Source organism: Amblyomma americanum, chromosome 5 (genome assembly GCF_052857255.1).
Source record: "Amblyomma americanum isolate KBUSLIRL-KWMA chromosome 5, ASM5285725v1, whole genome shotgun sequence".
Lineage (NCBI taxonomy): Eukaryota > Metazoa > Arthropoda > Arachnida > Ixodida > Ixodidae > Amblyomma > Amblyomma americanum.
In genome coordinates this window covers 63195385-63211748 of record NC_135501.1, presented here as the reverse complement: position 1 = coordinate 63211748, position 16364 = coordinate 63195385, and the positions used below count along the sequence as shown (strand labels likewise).

Sequence of the window (16364 nt, the reverse complement as noted above, 5' to 3'; positions counted from 1 at the left end):
GAAAAGGTTTGAACAAAATTTTTATGCAACAGTGGGGAGTTATCAGGGGATCAAATACTTTGACTTGAATATATAAAACATTTTTCATGTATTCGCTTCTCGACACCAGGGTCCAATGTCGACCTTATCTACTAAATTTTTCTAGATTCGTTTCAGCTGAAAGTAAAGAACAAGACGCCAGTAAAACACACCCAGCTCACACAACCCCGCGATGCACTGTTTCAAAAAAAAAACAGTCATTATTACACTGAAGCGCAGAAGACGTACTATATCATGGCGGCTAACAAGAGTTGATTAGCAACATTTTCCAAACGCACGTACCAGTCCGTGGATACGAGAATGGCGGTCACGAAAAATATTAGTCTTGTCCCTCCGCTTAGTCACTTATTATGCAGCGCTCAGGCAGCCGCCTGGAGGCAATTACAAACAAACACATACCTGAACCCGCTGCAATACAACAGGATCTACCGCATAGATCAAGTCGACTGAAACTCTCCAAGGTAATACGCCCTTATTTCTCCGGAACCAAACTATATCAGAATTCGTATTTTCCCCTTACAACGCACCAGTGGAACTGTTTACCTGCATTTGCTGCCGAATCATCAGATGTGCAAATCTTTGCCGAAATGTTAATGCAATACATGTCACCCTCTCATGCGTGGGCAGCGCTGCTGCTTGCAGTATTCGAAAATAAATAAATAAAAAACACCAACGCTTGTAAAGTCTGCAAGACAGACGTGGACATACTTAAACACATAGTCTGGGAGTGTAAAACACAGCATTCCTGTGCTAACCCCGAAACCTTCTCGTCGGAGTGTTCCGCCGCTCTGCGCAGCTTCATCCTCAATGACCAACTTTGGGCTGTCCAGCAGGCCCTCGAGGCGGCGAAGAGACAACATCCAAGATCTCGACGTCCCCACGTGGGAGACCTAGGCATGGTCGTGCTTAACCCTGCCGGACACTCAATAAAGTTGTTATTCACTGACTCACTCCCGCAAAAGACATCTAGATTCAGCGTCATTGCTGCTCGCAAAAGTTACGGTGGGCCCTTAAGTCTACTTGCGGGTTGTTAATGCTAAAGCATTAATGTCTCATCGCGAGTTCTGTGGCGCGTAGAGTTGCGATCTCGGCGAGTTGGTGCACGGTTCGAATAAATAAAACCAGCGCAAGGACGCATGCACAGGGAGGCACACAGGACGCTGGACTATCCACGGAAATAAATTCAGTTCATAGTCCAGCGCAGTTCACAATCTCTCTGTGTGTGCGTCATTCCGTTGGTTTTGTTTATTCGAATTCTGTAGTGAGGTTTATTAAAGATTTGATTTGCACCTTCTTGTGTGTTCGTGTCCTTCATTTTTTTGAGCACCAGACCACCAATTGGGAATGGTGGGCTGTTGTCCTACAGGCACTTTGACCTAAAGGTTAAACTCTACTATAACGGTCTTCACCCTAAAGGCCTTCTTCGTGAAATGCCTTCAACGTAAATAGGTCTTTACCCTCAAGGGCTTCAACCGAAAGAACCTTACCCTTAAGGCCTTCAGCCTAAAGGACTTCACCCTAAAGGCCTATATTGTCATGCAAGCCGCCGTGGCGGCTTAGTGGTTACGGTACTCGGCTTTTTACCAGAAAGACGTGCGTTTGATTCCGGCCGCGGTGGTCGCATTTCGATTGAGGCTGAATGTTTGAGGCCTGTGTGCTGTGCTATGTCAGTGCAGGTTAAGAACCCCAGGTGGTCAAAATTATCCGCAGTCCCCCACTACGATGTCTCTCATAGCCTGAGTCACTTTGGGAGGCTAAACCCCATGAAATAAACTGAAATCAATATCTAGTGTGCATCCTTTGTTGTCCATGGTATAGCGGTAACTATCGAACGGTCTGATGTTGATGTCATAACAGACCAGGGTGACGTCATTTGGAAATTTTTGTGACCACCGCTGCTGGACAACGCCGACATTTCCAGTTTTCGTTGCCGATGAGCCATATAATGCAGGAGTGGCCAAACTGCAGCATCTCAGGAAAAAAAAGCGGCCCGTGACTCTCTGCCGTATGTACCCTCACCCTCCCCCAATCTCAGCCTCTAAAGAGAGCCGAACTTCAAGGCGCTTGCTACCCGAGTGGGATTCACTGTGACCGCCACCTTTGTTCCAAAATAAAAAAAAGAATTGCTACGCCCCTCTTTGCAATGCGGCTCTTCACTAAAAAAGATTATTTTCTTCTGGCTCTTCGTTTATGCCTATCTGGCCACCCTTGATAATGCTTTCTAATTATTAAAAAACTCTATGGGTTAACGCTAACGTGTTAACGTGGTTAGATCGAGCAGACGTGCGAAAGCATGTGTTCAGCCTGGTTGGCTTCCGGATTTGCTTTGCTGGGCCGTCGGCACGTTTGGCGATGATATTAGGCTCAGCTTAAGCTGTGACAGAGGTTAAGCTGATCTGATCTGTTCGCGCGCAGATGGAAGTCGGTGAAGATGGCGATGTGCATTGCATAACGCGAGTGTGTGTTGCAGGTAATTCACCTTGTGGGCATGTGCCATTTTATGAGCCCAACAACAACGACATCATACCAGACGGGATCAGCCGTGGTGCCAGCTTAATGCTCTCGTGCAGTAGCCAGCAAAGATGATCTGTTTGCGAAGGCCCTGCTTTCGCAGCTTTGGTCGTGAAGTAGAACTTTCGCTCTAAAACACTTGCGTATTCGAGTGACTGTGCTCGCAAGCGCATTTGTTCCTACTAATGAAATAGTATTATAACTCTCATTCGAACGAAAACCAGTTGTCCGTCTCTAGTTGCCAGGAGGAGGGGAAAGCAAAATCGAAACGAGGTAATGAAGACGTTCGTGATGTCGCTGAGGTGGAGGAGAAGAGGCTCCGCGACGTCAGACAAGAAGAACCGTGGACTGGGAAGGTTCGCAGTGGCAGAGGGCTCGTGACGTAGATGGGAGAGGGGCCTAAGCCTCGGCTGGAAGGAGTGAGGAGGGCACAGTCGGTGATCAGGCGTAAGCAGATGATTTTACTCTTCGGAAAGTGCGGACACGTTTCGCGAGCTCCGTAGTGGTTTTGGCAGTGCTTTAGAAGGTAGTGGGTTAAATGAAACGATGGATGCGATTCAATCTACGAATGTGATGGATGAGCGAACCAGAATCCATCGACGAAAAAAGGCCAAGTCTATGCGACGGCGGCGTGAAGCTGAGACGGAAGAAGACCGGAAGCGACTTCTGGCTAGTAGTGGAAGCCACAGTAGTAGAAGCCAGGCGCTTGAAGTGTGATGTGGAAACTGAGGACTAACGGTGACGTCGTTTTTCGGGTGAAACCGAATCGAAGCGGTACAGAAAACTAATGCATCTCTTGCAACGGCCGGAAAATACGAAGGGGAAACGCTGGAGGCAGAAGCGTACTAACGCATTTCCGTCAGATCGCTAAACATGATCAGCCGAAATTTGGTTGACTTCTGGCTGGTTAGTTTTTTTTAAAGTTGCCCAGAAGAAATTCGTGTGCATCCATTTCAGAACCATGAAAGCTCACCTTCCAGGCTACACAAGGAAACTTTCATGGGACATTTAAGCTCCGCCTTCAGAGCATGACACAGTAACGTCACTTAGTCTTTTCAGCAGCTTGATTTACTATTTGGGTATGGCTTCGAAGTCACGCGCACTGTTCTTTTAACATTACAGAACACATCACTTACCCTTAAGAATACAAGAATAATTTGTAATTTATGCAACAAAATGCATTTCATAATTTGTCTATAAATAAAGTGCTTTAAAATTTGCGCGCATCTAAGGTTAATGGTATGCATCTACAATTAAATGTCATTTTCTTGTCACTGGCTGTGAATAAAAGAAGAACTTGAGCCATTTTCCAGGACAAGGAAACTGTACAGGAGGAAATGGACTTGCGAAACATACAGTAAGGTTGCGACCAGTCTATATTTAGTTGCGTAGCAAAAACATGTTCGGGATGCCGTGAAGTCGCGCAGACTACTTAATGTAGAATTTCAACGCCAGGTTTAATATATCTTCTTCACTTACTTAAAAAGGATATAGGCACCCAATTTTGGTGGCATGTTTCTTCTGTATGATGATCCGGAGGACATTACTACGCTTGAATAACCACGTGATATTTTCCTACGACCGCTAAATAATTTATAAACAAATTTTTCCTATCGTGCTGTTTCAATTTCAACAGCCAACGATGGCTGTGACGTCAAAGAGTGTTTTTGCGTAACGTTAAGAATATAAGAACATCGATATAATCGCTGCTTTATCGTTTTAATTTGCTGCAGTGCTGAAGCCAGCCTTCCTCAAGAGCCAAAATGGAAGCGAATGTGGCAGCAGCGATTATATGGACGGTTTTCATGTCTCACGTGACCTGTAAGTGCACGTTGACGTCACAGTGCTCATTTGGCTGTTGAAACCGAAACCGAAACATCCCGAGAAAGAAATGTGGTTATAAATTATTTAGCGGTCGTAGGAGAATACCAGGTGGCAATCCATGTATAGTAATGATTTAAGCATCATTACGAACAAGAAAACACGCATCCAAAATTTAGGCGTCTATACTGCTTTAATATACTTGACTTACTTATTACAAAATTGCGCGATGGCGTAAAAATAGAGCGCCCGCCTCGCGTGCAAGAGTACCGGGGCTCTAATCCCGACGCCGCGAAAAGAAAAAAACTCCGCCTGTTGATAGAATTGCATACGCAGACCTGGGGTGCGGCTTGATCTCGGTGACCAGAACCAGCAACGAACTCTTCCACCAGAACAGGAATGGGCCAGCCTGGTGTAGTACTTGGCCACACCTTTCTATGAACAAACCAATTAACCCTCGGCCCTCAGTCCATAGCGGCTGCGGAACGACTGTCCAAGGCGGTGGTCAGACCAGTGACTAGGAATTTCTGGCTCCGGACAGGCTGAGATTGAAATCTGCACCTAGTGAAGTTTAACGCTAGAACCTTATCTAGTGAGGCTAGCCTATGCGTGCTGTTCGAGGAACTAGCGGGCATTAAATGGGATATCATAGGGACGGGAACATACTGTGCTATCGCTTATTAGCTGATAGGCGAGAACTAGGTGTGAGATTCCTCCTTAATTAGGCTACAGCTGGCAACGTAGAGGATTTTCTATAGTATTAACGAAAGGGTAGCAGCTATCGTAATTAGGCTTAAAAAGATTTAAAAGCTCAAGGTGATGCATGCCTACGCACCTACATCCAATCACGATGACCAGACTGTTGAAAGCATCTATGAAGACGTGAAATCGCTAATGAACGAAGTAAAATCACAGTACACTGTACTGATGGGCGATTTGAATGCGAAGGTTGGCAAGAAAAAGGCTGGCGACCAGGTGGTAGGAGACTATTGGATAGGTTCTAGGAATAGCAGCGGTGAGTGATTAGCAGAGTTTGCTGAGAGAAATAATTTAAGGATCACGAATAACTTCTGAAAATGTGAGAACAGGAAGTGGACCTGGAAGAGCCCCAATAGCCAGACTAAAAATGAAATCGACTTCATACAATGCGCTCACCCTGGCATCGTTCAGGATGTGGACGTCCTCGGAAAGGTGCGTTGTAGCGACCACAGAATGGTAAGGTTTTGAATTAGCTTAGACTTGAAGAGGGAAGGGACGAAGGTAGTGAAGAGGAAGTCTATTAGCGAGTTAGCGGTAAGAGGGAAAATAGAGGTATTCAGATATCTCTGCAGAACAGATATTCAACTTCAACTCAGGAAGACGATCTTAATATTTCTAGAATGGACGATAATTCGACAGCTATCATTTACGGACTGCACAGTAGAAGTAGGGGTAAGGAACATGAAATCATGAGTGCGTCTAACCTTATAGACAGAATAGAACTAGCAGAGCTACCGAAGTTAGTAAACAAGCGCAAGGTAGCCGACATCTGCAGAAGGACGGAGGGGAGATTGTGCTTGCAAAACTAGCCACCGTGTATACGCACCTTTTTACCTCAACTCTAACAGAAGCTCGGAAAAACGTAAATATAATCTTATCCCATAAGAAAGGAGAAGCCAAGGAGTGGAAATATTAGAGACCGATCAGCTTGCTCCCTGATGCCTACAAGGTATTGACTAAGGTAATCGCTTATAGAGTCAGGGAAACCTTAGACTTTAATCACCCGAATGATCAGGCAGGCTCTCGTAAAGAATAATCCAGAATAGATCATATTCACACCATCAATCACGTGATAGAGAAATGTAAAAATATAACTAACCCCTATATATAGCCTTCATTGATTACGAGGAAGCATTTGACTGAGTGGAAACCTTAGTAGTCATAGAGAAATTGCGGAATCAAGGTGCAGATGAGCCTTATGTCTAAATACTGGAAGATATTCGATTAGTATTCGTATTCGAAAATTTATATTCGTGAATTTCCGAATATTCGAGAATTTTGTATAGGAACTCCACACCTGCAATAGTCCTCCATAAAGACAGCAATCAAATTGCAAAGACAGCAATAAAATTCATTTTCGCTCTCAGTGCAACACGAACGGGACACAAGACGAAGAACTAGCACAAACAGTTGCTGATTATCAACTGGTTTTTTTATTGAAGAACGAAAAGCGTATAAATACAAACAGTGAACTACTTATCAATCAACAAAAGTTATCTGGAAGGCATGTGGGAGGTTAGATAGCTCAATTCCTGCTCGGATAACGGTCTCTCAGATAACGGATTCTTCTCGGCTCACACAGGTTCCCACAGCAGGCAATGCCAATGCAGGCATGAAAAGGATGATGCAGAAAGGAGAGCTAAAGGGGACCCCCTTGCCCAGGCGTCTTTCCAGTGCAAAAAGTGCCAATGTGTTCCCGATTACAAGAACACTGGATCCTGTTCCGACATAACAATAATTTAACACGCGAAGTAATGGAAGCTTTTTGTATTTACCACAACGGCGCAAAATGTATAAGCAGCCCTTCCATAACGTTATCCGAGAAGGAATTCAGCTATCTAACCTCCCACATGCTTTCCAAATAACTTTTGTTGATTGATAAGTAGTTCACTGTTTGTATTTATACGCTTTTCGTTCTTCAATAAAAAACCAGATGATAGTCAGCGCCGGTTTGTGCTAGTCCTTCGTCTTGTGTCCCGTTCGTGTTGCGCTGAGAGCGAAAATGAACAATTACCAACTCGCTCAAATTTCCGCCTTGCTGAATAAAATTCAGGCAAGGATACGATTTCGCCAAAGCTATTCACCGTCTGTTTACAGGAGGTATACCGAGGCCTGAATTCGGAACAGTCGGGGAAAAGAGTTAATGAAGAATACCTAAATAATGTGCAATTCGCTGATGACATTGCCTTGCTGAGTGACTAAGGAGATGAAATGCAAATCATGCTCGATAAGATAGACCGACAGAGCGGTACGATGGGTCTTAAAATTAACATGCAGAAAACCAAAGTAATGTTCAACAGTCTAGCAAGGGAACAGCAGTTCAAAATTGGCAGCGAGGTGCTGGAAGTGGTAAAGGAATATGTTCACTTAGGGCAAGTAGTAACAGCTGGTCTGGATCATGGGAGGGAAATAACTAGAAGCATGAAAAAGGGGAGTAGCGCATATGGCAAGTTCTCTCAGATCATGAATAGCAGGTTACCAATATCCATCAAGAAAAAAGTGTACAACAGCTTTCATGGTGGGTGAACAGCGCAACAAAGGCGCTGCTCACCCACCATGAATGCTTACCAACACGCCCAAATTTCAGCTTTACTCAATGTACAACAGCTGTATCTTACCGGTACTCACCTACGAGGCAGAAAGATGAAGGCTAACGAAAAGGATTCAGCTTAAGTTAAGGACAACGCAGCGAGCCACTTAAAGAAAAATGATAGGTGTAACGTTAAGAGACCGGAAGCGGGCAGAGTGGGTGAGTGAACAAACGCGCGTTAATGACATCCCAGTCGAAATCAAGAGGAAGAAATGGGCTTCGGCAGGGCATGTTCTGCGAAGGCAAGAAAACCGCTGGTCCTTAAGGGTAACGGGTAACCTGACGGGTAGCGTGACGAATTTTCATGCGCCCATCCGCCCTCACTCTCCGCCCACCGAATGAAATTCTTTTGAAGTGAGGGTAGGGACGCCGTCATAAGGTTTCGCCCTCGTGAGGATGCTCACCTCTGCCCACAGCACTCTCTTAAGTGACCAGCGGCCAATTGGCGAATGACGCTATCTGCGTGGCAGTGGCACGGTTATTATGAACGTCATAGAGAAAACGGTTGGGTTTTATTGTGAGAGAGGTGAGTGCCCTAAATTTCTTAAGAATTTACAATGTGCAGAATTTTGATTCTTCAAGACTACTGCTCATAGTTGCACTTGAATGCTACTTCAAATGAACTGCATTCAAAAAGCAACAGTGCATCAATATGGAAGCACGTGAAAAATATTTTCATGCAACTATAGACATTCTTGGTTTTTAAGAACGCCTTCCTTGACTCAATTTTTAGCAATGGGCAGTAATAACTGCGGCGCACTTTTAAATGCAGCTGAATTTTGACGTGTCTTGGGGATGAAGCCCAGAGTGGAATGCCTCTTTTCCGCATTCTAATGTTTTATATCGAGAGAGAGATATATAGAGTAAGAGGGAAGCAGGTTTGTTAACCAGTTCTTCCGGTTGGCTACCCAGCACTGGGGAGGAGGGATCAGGATATTCAAAAGTGAAACAGAGAAGGAACGAGGAACAAAGTCAAATTATGTTCATCAAGCAAGCCGCTCTCAGGTAAAAAAAAGAACAGAGAAAGAAGAGTGGGCGTGAGAACAGCACCAGGATGCGGCCACCTAATCCGCTCTGCTTCTTCGTCCAGGTTACGGCATGGGCTCTGTTCAGCAATGCGCCGCTATCGTCACCTACCCATGAGATCAGCAAGCTGCCCTGCCACTTCAACGACACTTGTGATGCCGCATTCCCGCAAGACAGGCACATTTTCATCGCCGTCTCCCCATCGCATGAAAGATCCAGATCAACAGCGACATTATTTGCTGCCTATATGAACAGCTGGCAGGCCCCCGGCCCCCTTAGTGGGCGTGAGAACAGCACCAGGATGCGGCCACCTAATCCATTCTGCTTCTTCGTCCAGGTTACGGCATGGGCTCTGTTCAGCAATGCGCCGCTATCGTCACCTACCCATGAGATCAGCAAGCTGCCCTGCCACTTCAACGACACTTGTGATGCCGCATTCCCTCAAGACAGGCACATTTTCATCGCCGTCCCTCCATCGCATGAAAGATCCAGATCAACAGCGACATCATTGGCTGCCTATATGAACAGCTGGCAGGCCCCCGGCCCCCTTAGTGGGCGTGAGAACAGCGCCAGGATGCGGCCACCTAATCCGCTCTGCTTCTTCGTCCAGGTTACGGCATGGGCTCTGTTCAGCAATGCGCCGCTATCGTCACCTACCCATGAGATCAGCAAGCTGCCCTGCCACTTCAACGACACTTGTGATGCCGCATGCCCGCAAGACAGGCACATTTTCATCGCCGTCTCCCCATCGCATGAAAGATCCAGATCAACAGCGACATCATTTGCTGCCTATATGAACAGCTGGCAGGCCCCCGGCCCCCTTAGTGGGCGTTAGAACAGCACCAGGATGCGGCCACCTAATCCATTCTGCTTCTTCGTCCAGGTTACGGCATGGGCTCTGTTCAGCAATGCGCCGCTATCGTCACCTACCCATGAGATCAGCAAGCTGCCCTGCCACTTCAACGACACTTGTGATGCCGCATTCCCGCAAGACAGGCACATTTTCATCGCCGTCCCTCCATCGCATGAAAGATCCAGATCAACAGCGACATCATTTGCTGCCTATATGAACAGCTGGCGGGCCCCCGGCGCCCTTAGTGGGCGTGAAAACAGCACCAGGATGTGGCCACCTAATCCGCTCTGCTTCTTCGTCTAGGTTAGTTCTGTTACTTCCCTGTACGCTAAGAAATCTAATGGCATGTGCCTGTTGCTGTTCCCACGCCCGGGAGCTTTGCTTTGTGTGTTCAGTGAATGCTTTGATATTGTAGACCAACTGCTGGCGTTGTCTGGGGACGTCGAGCTCAACCCTGGGCCTAACGCGAGGCATCAGGTACAGGACTCTCTTCCTGACGTCCAGTCTAAGCAGTTGGAAGATATGTTTGCAATACTGGAGACTTTGAACACGCGAACTGCGAAAATGCAACTGGACCAAAAGGCTTTCATAAAGTCTATTGATGATCTTAAGAAGTCCCAGCTGAAGTTAGAAGATTTGAGCGAAATGAACAAAAGATTAACTAACGTTGAGCGCAAAACTGTTACCATTGACGAAACCGAGAAGGAAGTACATCCTTTTCAGCAGTTAGTTGACCAACTTTCTAGTGAAAACTCTCAGCTGCGCGCGCGCCTTTCTGAACTTGAAGACAGGCAGCGACGCGATAACCTTCTGTTCTATTGCATACCTGACGCGCAATCAGAGTCCTGGGCTCAGTCAGAAGAAAAGCTAGTCAAGGTTCTTTCATCCTGCTTGGAAATTCCGTCCTCTGAAATTTTGATCGATAGAGCGCACAGGCTCGGTGGGTTCGCATCGGAAAAATGTCGACAAATTATTGCCAAATTTTCATCCTTCAAGGTAAAGCAGAGAATACTGCTTAACTGTTCTAAGCTCAAGGATGAAAAAATTACGCTTAGCGAGGATTTTTCTTTCGCCACCCGTCACGCTAGAAAAAACTGGCCGAATTTGGCAAATCCCAGCCGCTCACTATCAAGCTTCGCTTCAATAAGCTTTACATAAAAAATCAATGCTACTCCTACAATTACTCTGATGACTCCGTTCATGAAATCCCAAGCGCCTTCCCGTTGCCAACCGACCGTTCTGAGGACCCTACGAATGATACCCACAGCGCCTCCGCGCCACCGACCGAACGTGTTACCAATTAGCACTGCGCGAGGGACTTGCGCAGTTCCCCATCAACGTAACCACTGTAAATATATCCATGATTACAAAAATGCTGATTTTTATGCTATTAACCTTGAACTGTATGTTTTTCTAGACCATTACTTGCTAAGCTTTCATGATCACTGCGTCAATGCTAACTGGAGCCTGTTTAAAGAAAAAGTTGCTGCGCTCACTGAAAAATATGTTCCACGCTTAGTCATCACCTCTAACCGTCAATCACCATGGTTCACTAAATCGTTAAAACGACTCTGTAATAAGAAAAAACGCATGTTCCACTCTGCAAAACTAACCGGTTCCCAAGAACGTTGGACTGCTTATCAGGCAGCGGCCCTTGAATATAAAAGTGCACTGAAGGATGCCAAAGATTTGTTTTTCAATGACACATTACCTTCCCTTTTGATAAATAACCCTAGGCAATTTTGGTGCGTAGTTAACAAAAAAGACAATTCATCCGTCAGCCTTAAAGACTCCAGTGACCAAGTAATTCATCCTAATGAATGTGCAAATGTTCTAAACAGTGTATTCGTTTCAGCTTTTTCCAAAAATCAGTGTTCGGTAATCCCTGCATATAACAGTGCTGACTTTTTACCGATGGATTCTATTGTCTTTGATCCTGCTGGAGTGGAAAAAATAGTCGAAAAACAAAAGGTGTTTTCATCATGTAGTGTTGATAACATTAGTTCTAAGTTCTTGAATAAAACCAAAGTATAGAGCGCAATAATACTCTCTAACCTATTTCAGCAATCTCTTGAAACAGCATGTATACCTGATGACTGGAAGGTTGGGAAGGTGATTCCCTTGCATAAATCTGGCGATCAACTTTCCCCGCATAATTATCGACCCATCTCACTTACCACCATTCCGTGTAAAATGTAAAATCATGGAGCATGTTATTTACTCTCACCTTGCATCGTTCCTTGATTCAAATGCCTTTTTTACGGACAGTCAACATGGATTTCGGGAGTGGTTTTCTTGCGAAACAGCTTTTAACCTTCACACATGATCTAAACTCATTCCTCGACAGGGGTTCCGTTCTCGACTGCATATTTCTCGATTTCTCAAAGGCGTTTGACAAGGTCTCTCATCAACTGCTTTTTTTAAACTTAGTAAACTTAACCTCGACCCTAACGTTCTTAGGTGGCTGCATTCGTTTCTCACTAATCGTTCACAATTTGTCACCGCTAATAATGCTTCTTCCTTCACTTCTCCAGTTGGATCTGGAGTACCACAAGGCTCTGTTCAAGGGCCTCTGCTTTTTCTTATATATATATCAATGACTTACCTGACAATCTATGTTCAACAATAAATCTTTTTGCTGATGACTGCGTCATATACCGCGAAATTAACAGTGACTCTAATATAGCTCTTCTTCAATCGGATATTGATCATGCTCTTGAATGGACTAACAAATGGAACATGGAACTAAACATAAAGAAGTGCAAGTACATGCGGGTTTCTCGTCGTAACACCACATTGCCTTCATATCGCCTTAATACTTGCAGCCTTGAGTCTGTGCCTTTTTACAAATATTTAGGTGTCTTCATTTCCCATAATCTTTCTTGGAAAGTACACATAGACTATGTAAGCAATAACGCTAACCGCATGCTGGGCTACATACGCCGTAACTTTAATCTTTCTTCTAGCTCCGTAAAACTGCTTCTCTACAAGTCCTTGGTTCGTAGTAAACTAGAATATGCTGCATCTATCTGGGACCCCTATCAAGAGACACTAATATCCCAACTCGAATCTATACAGAACCGTGCGGCCCGTTTCATTCTCTCGAATTATCACCTTAACTCTAGTGTCAGTGCCATGAAATCAAGCTTATCACTCCCACTACTGTCGCAACGTACAAATATATCCCGCCTTTGTCTATTCCATAAGATTTACTACGATAACCCCATCCTTAAGAGAAAACTTATAACGCCACCTTGCTACGTTTCAGCTCGGATCGATCATCGTCATAAAGTTGGTATTCTTTCATGCCAAACAAACCACTTTTACAACTCATTCATCCCCAGCACTCCCACTACTGTCGCAACGTACAAATATATCCCGCCTTTGTCTATTCCATAAGATTTACTACGATAACCCCATCCTTAAGAGAAAACTTATAACGCCACCTTGGTACGTTTCAGCTCGGATCGATCATCGTCATAAAGTTGGTATTCTTTCATGCCAAACAAACCACTTTTACAACTCATTCATCCCCAGCACATCGGCACAATGGAATCACCTTCCCCGATCGGTCGTCGAAATAAGTGACCATTCTGTGTTTAAATCGGCTTTCACTAACTTGATGGTAACATAGTACATGTAATTCTTGCGCCCTGCCGTTTATTCTTTTCAGCTTATGTGGTAGTTCAAACAGACCTGGTCTGCGTGGTATGCTTGTTTGCGTGCTATGCTTACTTTTATGCTTACTTTTATTCTTTGCTCATAATTTCGTGTTAAATGACTGTTAATTTGTTTGATTGTATTTGCTGTAACCTACTGATTTGCGCGAGCCATATTTTTGTTCACATTTTTGTGTTACTTGTGACTGCTGTTCTTTTGTTATTTTGTCTATTGTACCCCACTCCCCTCTGTAATGCCCTCGGGCCCTGAGGGTACTGAAATAAATAAATAAATAAAAAGTGCAGTTTCTTTTGGTACCGTTGTGTCCATTCATGTGCAGGTATTTCGCTGATGAACTGAACTGTAGCAGAAGCTGGACGTCGCGCGTCCAGTACTTGCAATGCGTACCAGACTACCGGAGGACTCCTAATTCAAATTTATTCGCACACATCACAGACGCAGAAATTTGGTGCGCAATTGCAACACTGCGGACATCTGCGGGAGGACAAGGCAAAGTAACAATTAAGACTATCAGGAACTTACATAATCAGGGAGTTACATAACTTATGAAGAAATACTGGCATGCAGGCAACATACAACAAGAGGGGAAACACGAGAAAATCACTTTTATTCCTAAAGTGCGTAGGTAACTCAGCACAGAGAATCTACTCACAATTTCATTAATATCATGCCTAGGCAAAATAATGGAACATGTCATCCTTAACAGGCTCCAAAACTATGCTGAGGACATGAACCTCTTATCTGAAACAATGTTAGGATTAAGGGGCCAACTATCCACCCAGGACATACATTTGCAGCTTAACAAGGACATTTATTGAAGCTGACGAGAGAACAGGGACGAAAGCAATATTTGGTTTAGATATTGTTAAAGCTTTCGACGACGTGACCCACAAAGTCATTTTGACAAACTTGTCATCAATCAACCCCGCAGAAAGGACGTACAACTACATCCGACCCTTCCTCACAAACAGAACAGCAGTGATAACGGTCGGACGAATAGAGTCTGCCCACATCAGACTAGGAACCAAAAGAACACATAAATCCGTCCTGTCCCCTTTCCTTTTTAACCTCTCCCTCATCAAAATTCCCTCAAATTGGCACAAATACCAGACCTACGTCACACGTTCTAAGCAGATGATATCACGCTTTGGGTAACCAAAGGATGCGAAAGGTACATAGAAGAGACACTCCAAGAAGCAGTGGACATCATTGAGGCATGCGCATAGGAATCCGGCCTCACTTGTTCAGAGCAAAAGTCTAAACTCTTCGTGATACGCCATATAAAAAAGGGGTAGGAGAACTACAACTCTCTCCCCTCACCCCCTCAAATAAACGTCAATGTCAATGAACGATCCGTCAAAGATGTACAAATGATGAGAATACTAAGGTTTTATTTACAAACAAATGGAAAGAATAATGACACACTCACTAAGCTAAAACGCACGGTAGAAGCGACAGCGCGATTATTCTGCCGCATCGCTAATCAAAGAAGGGGTGAGAGAAAGAGATTTATGCGGACTAGTGCAGGCCTTTGCGCTAAGCAAGATATTTTATGCCACCCCTTATGTCAAACTTATGAAAGCAGAAAAGGACAAATTGGATAGCATGATCGGGAGACCTAGAAAGCTGCCTAGGACTCCCAGTGAATGCCTCAACCGGAAGGCTAATGAGGTTAGGCATACACAACACCTACAATGAACTGAAAGAAGCCCATTTAATGGCTCAAACAGCGAGATGAGCCAATTCCAGAACTAACAGGACTATTCTTACCAGGCTTGAAATTAACCTACAACATACGAATAAAGACGCTACAGTAGACTTTCCCCGCGACTATAGGACGGCCCTACTATCAAACCACTTCCCAAAAACAAGCACCTCATACACCATGAGGGCAGAAGACAAGCACAAGTCAAAGCCTTGCATAATAAATACGGACACTTCCCTCGAACAATTTATGTATATGCGCGGGTTACAAACTTAAGAACGCCTTTGCAATTGTGGCTGTGAACGGGAATGGTGACCACGTCGTCTCAGCCGCTATCAAAACGAAATGCTCTGAAACGGCAGAGGGGGCGGCTATAGCCTTCGCTCTAGCGCATACACAGAGAGCATCATGCTCAGCGACTCCAATATGGCTATCAATAATTTCGCACATGGGCGAATTACAAACGCCTCTCTTAGAATGCTCAATGCCACCAAATTCTCACCAATTTATTCCCAACTGATATGGGTACCAGCCCATTCAGGGAACCCGGGCAATGAGGCAGCCGACAATAAAGCCCGAGGTTTCTTCGACCGGGCAGTGGATGAGTCTGGTTCCCTGAATTTCACGAAGCACTTCATGACCACATATCATGATCTCACCAATCATTTCAACTAGAGAGAACTTCCCCCCCTCTGCACAAGAGCCTGACTAAAGAGCAAGAGGTTACGCGGCGTCGTCTACAGATGAGATCGATAGTAAAATAGAGCCACCTCCGGGTGATCTAGTTACCGCTCCTTGTCTGGAGCGGTAGGAGGCCGTGCTGGCTAGTTCTGACCCCAGAACGGAAGTTCTGGCTGTGGATTGGGCTGACAAAGTCGTCGAGGTCTATGTACTCTCGAACACTGACGCCAACGAGCCAACTACGATCACATCTTGTGGGAGAGTAAAATAGAGCCACCTCCGGGTGATCTAGTTACCGCTCCTTGTCTGGAGCGGTAGGAGGCCGTGCTGGCTAGTTCTGACCCCAGAACGGAAGTTCTGGCTGTGGATTGGGCTGACAAAGTCGTCGAGGTCTATGTACTCTCGAACACTTAAAGCGACCTCTTAGCACCAATCTCTTTCCGACTTATAATATTTTCTTCAATCAATCAATGGTTTATGCCCAAAGCGACTCCGGCAATGAGGGACGCCGTAGTGAAGGGCTTCGGAAATTTCAACCAACTAGCGTTCTTTAGCGTGCACTGACATCGCACAGTAGACGGGCCTCTAGAATTTCGCCTCCATCGAAATTCGGTCGCCGCGGCCGGGATTGAACCCGTGTCTTTCGTGTCAACAGCCGAACGCCATAGCCACTGAGCCAGCACGGCAGCGATATAATG

General features: G+C 45.1%; 1 pseudogene; it reads left to right on the top strand.

The window, feature by feature from the left end:
• Positions 1-10903, top strand: part of LOC144133923 (uncharacterized) — a 44822-nt pseudogene extending 33919 nt beyond the window's left edge.
• Positions 10904-16364: the final 5461 nt, after the last annotated feature.